This window comes from Parus major, chromosome 3, assembly GCF_001522545.3.
Source record: "Parus major isolate Abel chromosome 3, Parus_major1.1, whole genome shotgun sequence".
Classification (NCBI taxonomy): domain Eukaryota; kingdom Metazoa; phylum Chordata; class Aves; order Passeriformes; family Paridae; genus Parus; species Parus major.
Genome location: NC_031770.1, coordinates 95,255,493 through 95,268,371, shown reverse-complemented (window position 1 = coordinate 95,268,371; position 12,879 = coordinate 95,255,493). Strand labels below are relative to the sequence as shown.

Sequence of the window (12,879 nt, the reverse complement as noted above, 5' to 3'; positions counted from 1 at the left end):
AACAGTTCATATTAATTGACTGTGAGTGATTTAAGTGAAATCTAATTGCCTACAATGCTGATACTTATTTTCTAACAAACCTAAATGAAAGAAATTGGGAAAAAATTCTTATGCAGTGTTTTACACCTTGTTGGTTCTTCCCCTGTAATTATTCATTTTAGATTCTAGATATCCAGTTCAGTGTAACTTGTCATATATTGGCTTATGCTGTTTAAGGGGAAAAATAAATGAGAATATACTTCTGGAATGGCAGTGATATCTACCAAATTTCCTTTTAAATATGCACAGCAAAATGGATTGTTAAAAATAATCCCCTGAGGATGGTGCCTCTTTTGTCAGTTTTCTACCAGAGTGCATTCTGCTCTCTGACAGAAAATTGCTCATTAATCTCCAAGGAATGACCAGTTTTTCAAAATAGTCACTCAGCTATGCTGCCACTGTTAATTTTTAAGCATTATGGATGCCATTAATTGCCTGATGTGGTTGATAACAACAGTAATCCTTTTTGAATGGGACATTAACTCCAAAACAAGTCATTAGTTTTTGTCCACATACTGTAATTAACACTTACCTTCCAGGAATTCACAGAAATTGCGAGGGCCACACGTCACTGCAGATTTGGCAACTCTGTTTAATATGTGTATTTAGTCTAAAGATATTATGGCAGGGTGGGTTTTTTGGTAGTCACTCTTTTACTAGCAACAATTTGCATTCTGGGTGGTGTACGTAGTTAAGGTGAGGGATCTGGTCTGCAATTTCAGCCTGACTAGATTTTTTTCCTTCGTCCCTTCTTTTTCCCCTCCAGCTCTTGTTTTTTTGCCTTTTTTTTTTTTTTTCCCCCTAAAATAGGAGAAAGGAGTGTATGCTTCAAATTGGTTCTTCTCAGATATGTGAGATAGCACCATGTCTGGCCACCCAGCAGGGACACATTGAGCCATCTTTTTGAGCAGAGCAGAGGTAGTCACCGAGTGTCTGTAAAGGGAAGCTCAAGGATTGGTTTAGGGTGGAGAAGATAAGAGATATCATATTTTTATTATCACATAGACACCACACTTTTTCCTTGCAAACTCTGCTCATGTCCACTTCATCTCACCCTGGTAGGTGCTGAAATGAGTGATGAAAAAAAGAAGCAGCTGAGCATAGTGCAAAGGAAGAATCTACTAGAACTGGAGCTGCTTAGATGTGAATTTTTTCAAGTAAATTTATTATTTAAGCTTTAAGATAGACATGGAGGGTTAAGTTTGCAATGTCTGTTCCTCACTGTGATACTTTTCTTGGTAAAAGGTGCAGAATTACAGGTGACTGTGCATGTAAATGCATGTAAGTGCTTCTAATTCATCACGGTATGACTTTTGAGTCCATTCAGTTTTACAGCATAGGACTAAACTTAGTGTGTTCAAGTACACATACACATGGACAGAAGGGTGGAAGTGAATAAAATATATTTGGTTTTATACCTAAGAAAACAGTTATTTCTTTGTTTTGTGTTTACAAAAAACATCACAAAATGCAAGCAACAACCAAAACAAACCCAACAATTCCAATCTGCTATATAAACTTCTAGTACGTCTATTTAGTTGAGATATTTTTGAAACACTACATGATTTAAGATACATGCTATCCCAGAAAACCTGAGAAGTTTGTGCTTCTAGGCTGCTAAAGCATATTTGATATGCCTGTTTATATTGGGTTCTTTATATTGGATTCACTGGTGGTTTAGCTCAAATTGAAGCAGAGCTTTGGTTTATCATTCCTCCAGGACTATAATGTCAGCTACTGACACCATCTCCAATATTTTCTGTTTCAGGAATGCTCTTTTACAGAGCAGTGCTTGGTGGTATCAAAGGGCACTTCCCAGTGGCAGCTTCTCCTGGTTGAGAAATTAGTAACCTGGAGATGCTCATAAGTCTTGCCTGCTTTGCTCGGAGATAGCAAACACTCAAGCAAAATTACACACAGTAATACTCCCTGCAGACACACCTAGGAAGGCACTGGAACTTCCTAAACCTGCAGCAAAAATTCAGCTTACTTAAACATGTCTTGCTTATCTAACTCTTCTTTATCTAGTTATTCCCATACTCTGGCCCACAGCTGTTTTCTTCTCTCTGTCCCACTGCTCCCCACAACCATTTGCCTAATACCATGGAGTGTGTAGAAAAGGCAGGTATGAAGTCTCACTACAGATAGTTTATCCATGAGGTCATTTGTGTAATAATCTTGGGCTGATGTGGTTGTCTAGCAATGTCTCTCTACATTTGGAAGTATTACAGAATCTGTAGTCCCCCTTTTTGAACACATTCTACCTCTTCTGGATTTTGGGCATCTTGCATTATTTTGACGCATGGTTTTCTAACCTTGCTTTTTTTTCAGCTGGGGCTTTTTGTTGTTTAAAAATATTTTGAACCATAAAACTGACAGAGGTGAAGAATGCTAACACTTGAGTCAATACAACTGCATACAGTTAAAAGAGAGAGTGCTTTTCACTTAGATCAGAAGGATTTTGGACTTCAGACTTCATTTATCTGATTTTTTAGGGCTTTCTGAAAGCATTTTCTGTAATAGCCATTTTGACTTTTATATATGTGCCATGCACTCTAAATTACACTGGAAAAGATTTAAACTATATGTATTTAAAGCTATGCAGCCAAATGTAACAAGGTTTGATAAGAACTTATATTAAGTAGATGGCTGGCCCAGAAAACCATTTTCACATGGTGATGATGAGAACTGAATATTGGCTATTGTTATTGAATATCAGGATAAATTTTGTTGGAGTACAGAGTCAATGTAAAGACTCTATATTCAATTAAAAATGTGTAGCTACACCTTTGTAACAGAAAGTCATTTGTCTGCATCAGTGTGTATGTTTTTGTTTTGGGAAAATGCTGAGCTCTAAGTAAAATCTTTATGGGATTATTTTCAGATTAATTGACTAGAGCTTACGAAAAGAGACTTTGTTTATTTTATGGATTTAGAGACAATTTATTTAAAATAATCTTTTTATAAGTGGGCCAGTATATCATAGTAAACTATAAGAGAAATATTAGATTTCTTGCTTCTTCTTTTAGTCTGGGAGAGACATGTGATTCACTGTCTTTGCTAAATGAATTTTTTTTTTCCAGGTAGTTTGCAGATTGCAAAAGGGAAAATAAGGGTATTTGGTAAGACATCCATTCCATCTTTTTCTTTAGAAATGTGTTGGAAAAAAGTTAGAAGTAAAAAAATTGGGAAAAAAAAACTGGCACTGAAGTAGGGAAAACCTGAATGGATGTAATGAAACTGGGTAGACAACATTTTCTTCAGAGGTGGTAGAAGGTACCAAAACAAGACTTTTTCATCCAGTGGTTGCTGAACCATTGCATAAGTAAATGAAGGATATGAACACAGGGTTTTTAAAGATTTTCCCTCAATAAATTTTGGAATTTCTTAGCAGGTATCTGAAAACAGTCTTATTTTGATTTCAAAAGAACCTTTTGTGTTGAATGAAACAACATTTTCTTCCCCCCCGGTTAAGTAATTGAAAAATACCCAGTTGATTTGAGTCCATTTTATTTTTCAGATTGCAACTAACTAAAAGAGTTCACTGTCCACCTGGTTTTTACAGACTATCACTTTCTTGGTGGATACAAGTTGTAAAGACATGCATGGGTTACAGTGTTATTCTGGACATATTCTCATATCCATGCATAAACCTAGAAAAATAACATTTGAGATAGCTGTAACAACAACAAAAAAAAAAAAATCTACCCTATATTTACCATTACAGGTTCCATTAATAATACCACCTGTATCAAACTGAAGGAAGTAATGCCAAGCATGGCTGAGCCCACGCCTACCCCCATTGCCTGGCTTCCCCATCATCTGTTTTAGAGAAGCTGAGATGTTAAGACAACTACATTTTTCCAATTTTTCTACTTAGCTCTAAGGAGCTTTCATGTGCATCAGCACCCCTAGGTTCCTTTCATATTCTGTGAGGTAGAAAATACATGGATAGCTTGTGTTTTGACTTGGGAATTGGTTTTTCTTATTTTTTAAGTCAGCATCAGCAAGTGATGTGAAGGTGGGAGGATTTTAGCAGTGACAGCACAAGGAACATCAGCCAGTGTGAAACTTGTGATGGGACAATTGCAGAACAATTGTAACTCAAGGTTTCAGTAGCCTAAAATGTAAGTCTGTTGAGAACATACTTTTTAAAGTCCACAAGGAAGGGAAAATGACAGCAAGGATTTTAGGATTCTGGCAGAAGATAGCCAGTGCTGAGAGGCTAGAGGGAGTAGTCTGCTTCATTAGGTCAGCTTGATTAAAGAAGTTTTATCAGGAGTATTTGTTCTATCAAAGAAAGCTGAATAAACAGAGTAGGTACAAGTTTCTGTAGAAGTGGAGAGTTGTGGGATTGGAGGGCTGTGGATTTGATGGGAGAGCTGAGGCTGTTGCAGGGCACTCCCTGTAAATCCACATCTGTAGGGCCTGATGGTTCCACTGACCCTGGCAGGAGCTCAGAACCTGCATCACTTTTCAGGATTTTTCTTGCAGCAGCTAGGTTGAGCATGTGAGAACACGAGCTCAGTGCTGCAGACAATGTTCACAAGTCTGACTTGACACAAGAAACCACCTGCCCATGTATTTAGATCATGCTGGAGTTAAGGAGATTTGAATCCAGGCTTAAAATTAGTCAGAGACCTGTTGCTAAAGAGGAACGAACTTAAGTGTTTGCTGAATTGGGGCCCAGAAGCAGTAAAAAAGCTCTCTTACTCTTTTTGTTCTTTTAGAATTGGCTGTTCTTGCAGGGTGTGTAGCCACCATTCACAATTCCAAGAGAAGGGGCGGCAGTTCAGAAGCCAAACCACACACCTTCAGCCCTTGGCATCAAACACCAAACTGAAACACTGAAAAGAGCAAGGGGTGGCTCACTCTTTCCTAACCCCTGACTAGATCATTAGGGTGGTGATATTATTTGAGCCTAATGCATCATAAGGAAACGGTTTCATTGTTATCCAGTGGAGCCCCATCACAATTCTGTGGTGACTGAGGCTGTAATGAGGAGCTCTAAGATTTCAGTGGCAAAAGGGATTCATTGCTAGTCCATGACCTCACGATGAAATCATTACAATGAAGTCAGAGATATGAAGTTATTATAGGGAAACTATTTCAGAGCAAGTCTATAAGGACCTTTCTGACAGTGCCATTATGAAGCCATTACAATGTAAGGTTATGATGGTAAAATGGTTTCAGTGAAACCCTATTATGGTTTAAAAACAGACTAAATGGTGTCAGTGAAAGTCATTCTGCCTTCTAAAACCTAAAGTTAAGCAGACCTCTATTTCTAAACAAAAACATGTGATTCTGACTTCCATTTTCTCTAATAAGGGGAGCTGTGACATACCTCAAAAATGAATTAAAATTCCACTACCACTCCCAGTCTCGGATTTTGAGTGACATTGAAAACTGACTGTCAAATTAAATAGTACATTTCACAACTGAGTAAAAATCCCCCTACCTAAGACCGGCATCTCATCAGTCAAGATGGCTACTGTTATTCTGGTTAAAAATCTAGCCCAGTCTAATCATCTGCTATATCACTGGTGGTGAAATGGAATAAAATGCACATTTAAAAATTGGTCTGTGTATTCCACCTCACCATGAGATAATTAGAATAATATTTCCACTGAGGAACATGCCTCTGAAGCATCTCTGTTTTTATCACATGGAAATTCAAATCTTTCTTGTCAGCCCTGTGCATTTTCAATGAATAACTACATATTAGATGTTCATATAGTTCATTTGGGAAGGTCTAATGGTCTGACAGGAACTTGAATGTGGGACTCCACAGAACTTGTGATATTTAGGTGTCCATTGTCTTTTTAGGAGGGAATTAGGAGGGAATGTTCTGGGCCAAAAAACTTAAACAGTATCCTAAGGTGAGGAATTATTAATTGAAATTAAAGATTTCTGAAAAATGTTCCAAGTTTGACAAATCTACTTTTTTTTCCCTCATTATACATCAAGAAAAGAGAGGGAAAAAAAATTTCCATGTAAGCTTTACATGTGCTGGAGTATTTCTTCAAAACGAGTTACTTAGGTGGGAGCTTTCTTTTCACTCCTTGCTCAATATGTGTGCAAAATGATCTGGCTAACTATTATAGAGGTCCATTATCTTTATTACCAAACCACACTTATCTGGTATGGATCCCTGTGAGTAGCAGTGGATGTGTCTTTCTAAGAGAGCTTGAAGTGTAATCATTTAGGGTTTATGCATCTTTGTCTCTGGAGACTGTCACCCCTGAGCACACATTTTTGGATTGAAGGGCAAGGATTCTCTTTAGCTCCTGAGGAATTCCATTCCTTTGCAAAAACTATGGTTGAAAGCAAAGCCTTGAACAAGAAGTTTCCTCTTGAAAAGCAATCTCAGTGGTTTACAGCAATCTGCACTTCTGCATCTCCTTTGCAGAGGCTTTTAATGGATGCTCACTTCTTTTTTTGAACACATGCCGTTTCTGTACAGTGACAGCAACAGAGTTAGATTAGCAAATGAAAAATGAGTTCTATATTTCCCATTTCAGATAAACTAGAAATTATAGATTTCTAAAATTATTTTGGTATTAAAAGCTACAACTCAGCTATCAGTTCATCAGTGAAATGAAAATCATCCTGTACGCCAAAGGGTGTATTTTTTTCCTTCTGGAACATTGTAAACCAGGAACAAATAAGGTCTCCAAGAATGTAAGGAAAGCTATGCAATACTTTAGAAACATGAAATATCCCAACATCAGGTGTCTCAAATTCTGCTGTGCTCATTCTTCTTAATAAGTTCAAAACCTGTTTGATGTCCTTTGAACAATATCATCAATCTCTGTTATCTGTGGTTATGAGGAGGTTATTCTATAGACTGGTATAAATTGGATATTACAGGTACTGTGGAGCATATGGCAAAGAGAGTCCTGAATATGTCTGCCTGCATATGTACTGCCTGCTTAGGTCTGCCATTGATAGAATTGAGCTTGAAGTGATGGTTTTTCAGTGATTCCTGTTGATTAATCAGATGCCCATGCCACATTCCCAGTGAGATAGATGCTGAGATGGTGCACTGCCCTGGGCACTGCTCATCACAGACGTTGCTTCCATACATTCATGTCATGGAGCATCCAGGATAATGGGAAAGGCCAAGTGCAGGAAAACATGGAATAGATGGGCTGATCACCTCTTCAGGTCATGCTTCTATCAACAGGTCATAATCCTTGCCTGAGAGCAGATACCCGAGTCCTATAAAGATGCTTTTTAGACACTTTGCTTTCCTCACCCTCTATGGCAAGTAACCTTATAGAAGTGGGACTTGCCAAGGGAGTTGGTTTCACTTTTAGCTCAGATGTGAGAATTTGTATTCCATATCCCTTTCTGTCTCTGAAGAGTGCCAAGTCACACAGTGCAGCCCCTGTGGGGTCTCTCCATGCTCTTGCACTGGGCTACTGCCATGGGTTTTCAGCTGGCAGGGCTTGTGGGGGACAAGAGGGAAGGCAGACATCAGGGACAGGCATAATCTGTCTGTAGATTGTAGATGGAGATGCATCACCATCTGAGGCTTCATACTTCTGTCATCAGTCAGTATATCACTACCTTCCTTTTCTGTGCTGCATCCAGCTCATGGGCTAATGGCAAAAAGTGCTATTAGTCTTTTACACTTTGTTATGTTTTTTTAGTATTGCAGAGTCATCCATCACTCCTTGTCTTCTTCTCCTTCCACGGTGATTTACCTTTGTTTAATCAGCAAATTTGATGATCACTGTTATTTTTTTTTTTTTTTTCTCTACAAACCATTAATGAAGATAATAAATAGGATACATTTACCCATAGAAAATTCTGTCATCTCCCTCTTTTAGGCTTGGTAGCATCCCTTTCAAATGAACCTGTAAGAAAATGCAGATGAAGTAAAATCACTGTGTTAACCAACATTCCAGACTTCACAACCATCCGCCCATGCGTTATTTCAATTTGAAGAACAATTTCCCACATGATACTGAAATCCATATATGTTAGATGACTACTTTGCTTAAAAACAAGAACATTTTAACTATTTTGAAAAAAAGTAGACTCCATTCCAGTTCTGATTACTTTTCTATCAATTTCTTTGTTCGTGACTTAATAGAATATTGTCTTGATACCATGTTTCACTATTGTAATTTGACTAATATTTTTCTATGACAAGTAGGATAAATACAACTAATGATTACTTTATGAAGGTTGGCTAGAGGTGAGCTAGGCAGAGATTGCTATATAATGTAAGAAATCACTAAAAAATTTCATAAGGAAATAATAATATCTCTATGGGTCAGTTCTTAAAACATCTGATATAATTTAGTACAATTTATAGCACTGTCTGTTCATATGCTGAGTAACATAATCATACATTAGTAGAAGAGAAGTACAGAATGGTTTGTGTTGAAGGGACTTCAATGATTTTATAGTTCCAAGCCCTCTGCCACGGGCAGTGACACCTTTCACTAGACCAGGTTGTTCAGCACCACATCCAATCTGGCCTTGAACACTTCCAGAAATGGGACAGCTACAACTTCTCTGAGAAGCCTGTTCCAACATCTAACCAGCATTTGAATAAAGAATTTTGTTCTAATATCTAATCTAAACATACTCTCTTTCAGTTTGAAACTACTCCCCTTGTTCTGTCCCTATATGCCCTCGTAAAAAGTCTCTCTCCATCTTTCTTGTAGGCTCCCTATTTGCCAGAATTCAGGATTTTAAGGTTTCCAAAGTCTTGATTTTTGCTATTTTTTTCATAATTATTGTTACTCAGAAATACCTTCAGAGGGTCTGTTCTCTCTATCTCTCATCCACATGTGGTGGATATGCTTTCCTGTGTATCCTGCAGTTATGAATTTGTGGATCTTTCCTTGGTGGACCACAGATTACTTACAATTTAGACACCAGTGTTTCTGTCAGGACGTGCAGAGCAATGGTGACCATCCCCACCCTTTTGTAACACACACTGTCAGGATGAAGTAGTGTACTGAAGGGTTTGGGGGTGTGCTGAGTCACCACAGCTTAGGGATGTGCTTTCCACATGTATAGAAAGTTTAAAGACTTAGTTAATGGAAATTGGGCATTATGAATTCTCTTTCTATTCTTCTCACTTGCTTTGCTATAATGTTAGCACATTGTTCAATGACAAAGGGTATTCAAATCTGCCATTTGTGGCTCATCTGCAGTAGATTTTTTTTCTTTCACTTCTCAAGTAGAAGAAGATTAAGAGTAAAAAGGAAAAGGAAGATTGTAGCTTGCAACAGTCACATGGGGAGAATCTAACCTTTACAAACATGAAAAGGACCATCAGTCAATTAGTTGTTGGTTAATAAAAAGTCAAATTCTTTGTTGAACACAAATCTATATAATTTTCAAAAGCCTCACGAGATTGGAGTAAGAAGCCATCATTGTATTAATGCTATCAAATAGCTTTTGGGGAGAGAAAGAGCATACACTGGATTCTTAGAGCCACAATCATACATCATGTACATGATACACATCAGAAATGATACAGAAAATTCACATCATGCACCTCTTCTTCAAGTCAAATCCTGATGTGTATCAGATGTTTTCCCTATATATTTTAATGACCATATTGCAATCTAATAGAGTGATTCTAGACGCATTAGAAAATTATATTAGCAAGGGGGAGAAAAAAAATCTTTGCTTTATATGTAAGTTCTTTGTGCTTTTGGTATGGTAATGATTCAGAAACACATCTCTAATACTAACTTTACACTGAAAAAAATTCTTTGAATTTTGAAAATGAAAATGAAATGAAAATGAAAACATTTCCCTTGCCACATCACAGTAATGCTACAGTATTCTTTAGCTAATTCTTCTCTGAATACTACACTGTCTGTGTAGAGGACAGATGGATTATAAGAATGTTGCAGAAAGTCTTTATTTCATAGTACAGTTCTATATGGGTATTTCCTTCTCCAAATTCCCAACCCCTTTATCTTCCCAAAGGATAAAAAGGGTGTCCTCTAGAAAACAGGGCAGCAAATACCCTGTTGCAGGACTGAGCTCTGTAAAAATTCTTTGAAAGAAACTGTCATAGAAAATGCTGATTGCTTTGGTTTAACAGAATCACAGAGTGGATCAGGTTGGAAGAGACCACAGTGGGTCATCTGGTCCAACCTCCCTGCTCAAGAGGGATGTAAGGATTTAAAGAGCACAGTTTCCTGTCTCAAACATGGTTAAGGCTGCAGAAGGTCTGTCACTGTGAGCTCTCTGGAACAGCAGAAACAGAAATCCTAGGATTTCTTTCCACTTTTCCCAGTTCCTGAAGTAAAACCTGAAATGTCAATGGCAAATACTTGCAGCTTTGTTCTCCTGTTATTCTAGGTCTTGAAAAATCTAAAAAAAAAATCTAATCTGTATGGGTGTTATCTAGAAGAAGTAAAAACTGAAAAATTATGGAAACCACAGATATTTCTCACTCCTATGTTTGAATTCTTCCTGTTCAGACTGCTCTGATTTATTTCTATCATTCCTTCCTTATCTCATTTTACAAGCTGAAGTATTTTATTTAAAACATCATCCTATGTAAGACTTCACAACAATATTTCTGTTCCCCTACACTCTTTCACAGACTCTAACTTTGCTTTCTTGGGATGACCAGTACAGAGTCCAGTCATCAAAATGTGGGTACAACACATACCAGCACCATGGCTTTATGATGTTTCCTATATTTTTGCTACACTTTTCCAATTAATTCCCTTTTTAATAGCAGTTCTTTATTTGATTACTTCAGGCCACTGAGCTGTCAGAGAACTGTCCTAATTTCTTTTTATAAAATGCAGTATTTCACTGAGGAACTTGTTGCTACAGCATAGGACAAATACCACAAAAGTACACGGATTAAATAAATAATTAAAGAAATTAATGACAGAAAAATTAATCAATGACTATTAAATAACAGAAGGAATGTTACTGGTTCAGGAGTTTCAGGCATCACAGTGTCAGGAGATGGGACAGTATGATGGGAAAGGACCATTAATTTCCTTTCCATGCTTCTCTAAACTTTTGCTATTGGTCTCAGTCATTCAGTCAGAATTTTGTGCAAGGTGGACCTGGCTCAGATAGGCCATTGTTATGCCATGTTCTTAAGCAGCAGTAGTTAATATGTAACATATTACTGCTGGTTTTCCCCTGATGATAATGATTTTGCAATTGTCAGTGTTGCCGTTCAGCTGACAGCCCATTTACTGAAGGCTGGAGACCTTTCAGAAGCCTCTGCTGTAGGGTTAGTGAACCTATCTCATCCTGAAGATTTGTCACTACAGTGATCTTATACAGGCTGTTTGCAGGCATATTGAGCAAGGCAGGCTCTATTGTAGCTCCCTGGGAGACGGCCTTACTGAAATTCCTGCAGTGTGAACTTTTATTATTGATTATTTCCCCCTATCATTTAAAGAGTAATTTATATATACAAGGTGTGTGGAAGTTTAGTTTCTTTAAGAGGCTCTGCAAATGGGTGTGTTCAGGCCCTTTTGTATAATCTTGCTCTACCTGCTCATTGCTCTTTCAAACAGCATTAACTGGATTGTGAGAAATGACTCCCAGTAGAAAAATCAATTAGACACCTACCTGTTGCATTTGAACACACGCTCCAATTCTATGCATTCTGCTCAGTGTAACCACTTCACTTAGCATGAAAATTTGTATGTGCAGCTTCCACTTCCTCTGAAATCTCTGAGAAAAGTTAGCATCATGTTTCAGTGCCAGAGCTAATGTAGATTTCAAGTTACAACTCAGTACCCAGATTTTGTGGAAGTTGAGAATGAGTACAGTCTGGGCTGGCTCTTCTGCACATCCCTCTGCTGACTCTTAGCCTTGAAGTGATTTTTTTTAGCATATTCACTCATCAGAGAAGGGCTGAAAGATGGAATATAATGAACACTAATACAAACTGTTCATCTAACTAGTCTGTTATGGTCTTGACTTCTTTTACATTGCCCTGATATTTTGGCGATGACTGAGTGACCATTGGCAAGGATACTGTGTTGGGAAAGAGGTATTTTTTCATGTTCTTTATGCCTCTAAAAAGTTGCATATTTGCCATTTTCCTTATTTCCTTATTGACACAAAGATTCTATTTTCAGCAGGCTGTCTTTTCACTGCTCCTCTGTGACAGTATATGTGGAACTGAGGGAAAAAGTCTTTATCAATCTTTTTGCTTTCTAGTGTGCCTTCACAGTGATGTCTTAAAACAGTCCCCTTTGCCATTTACATGCATTTTATACTTTAGCTGCTTAATTTTTTTACCTTCATTGGGCTTCTTTTTTTCTATGCAATTACCTACCTAATCTTAATAATGCAGTTAAACTCATGGTGGTTATTTTTTATTTCTTCACTCTTACAGGGATGCTGAAGTTCACCCTGGTATTATAGAATATATCTTTGGCAGTGAATCCCTAAGCTGAGTTACATGCCTTGTCTGGACTGCTCTAAGGTTTGTTTCTTTTTTCGTAGCAAGCATTAGACAGAATTTCAGTCAATGACAGTGTTTGGTCAGGTGACTGCTGCAAAGTTTGCTTCAGAGAGTGAGGACAACAAATGATGTCTGAGCTGGTTCATTGCCTTTACAGTGGGTGCAGAAGGACTGACTCTGTTGTGGTGTGCAGTTGTCCTGGCCATCCTTGGGGGATGGTCCAGTGATGGTTGTCTTAATAGCTGCAAGTGATTTATTTCCTCACAGTGCTGCTCTGAGTTGATATTCTTCAGCAGTCGCCAAGCCAGCCCTGCATGTGATGTATGAACATGGTGCATGATGAATACTGAAACCACATTTGGAAGCTGTGCCTAGTTCAAGAGCTTTAAGCTATTCATCCTTGCTCTAAA

At 37.8% G+C, this 12,879-nt stretch overlaps 1 long non-coding RNA gene across 1 annotated transcript in view; it reads right to left on the bottom strand.

Moving 5' to 3' along the window:
- Window positions 1-3,532: 3,532 nt before the first annotated feature.
- The window catches only part of LOC117244089, a 34,388-nt gene continuing 25,041 nt past the window's right edge, over window positions 3,533-12,879 (bottom strand). The window contains exon 3 of the long non-coding RNA XR_004496515.1: window positions 3,533-7,901. This is a non-coding gene — a long non-coding RNA (uncharacterized LOC117244089). The remainder of the gene's footprint in view (window positions 7,902-12,879) is intronic.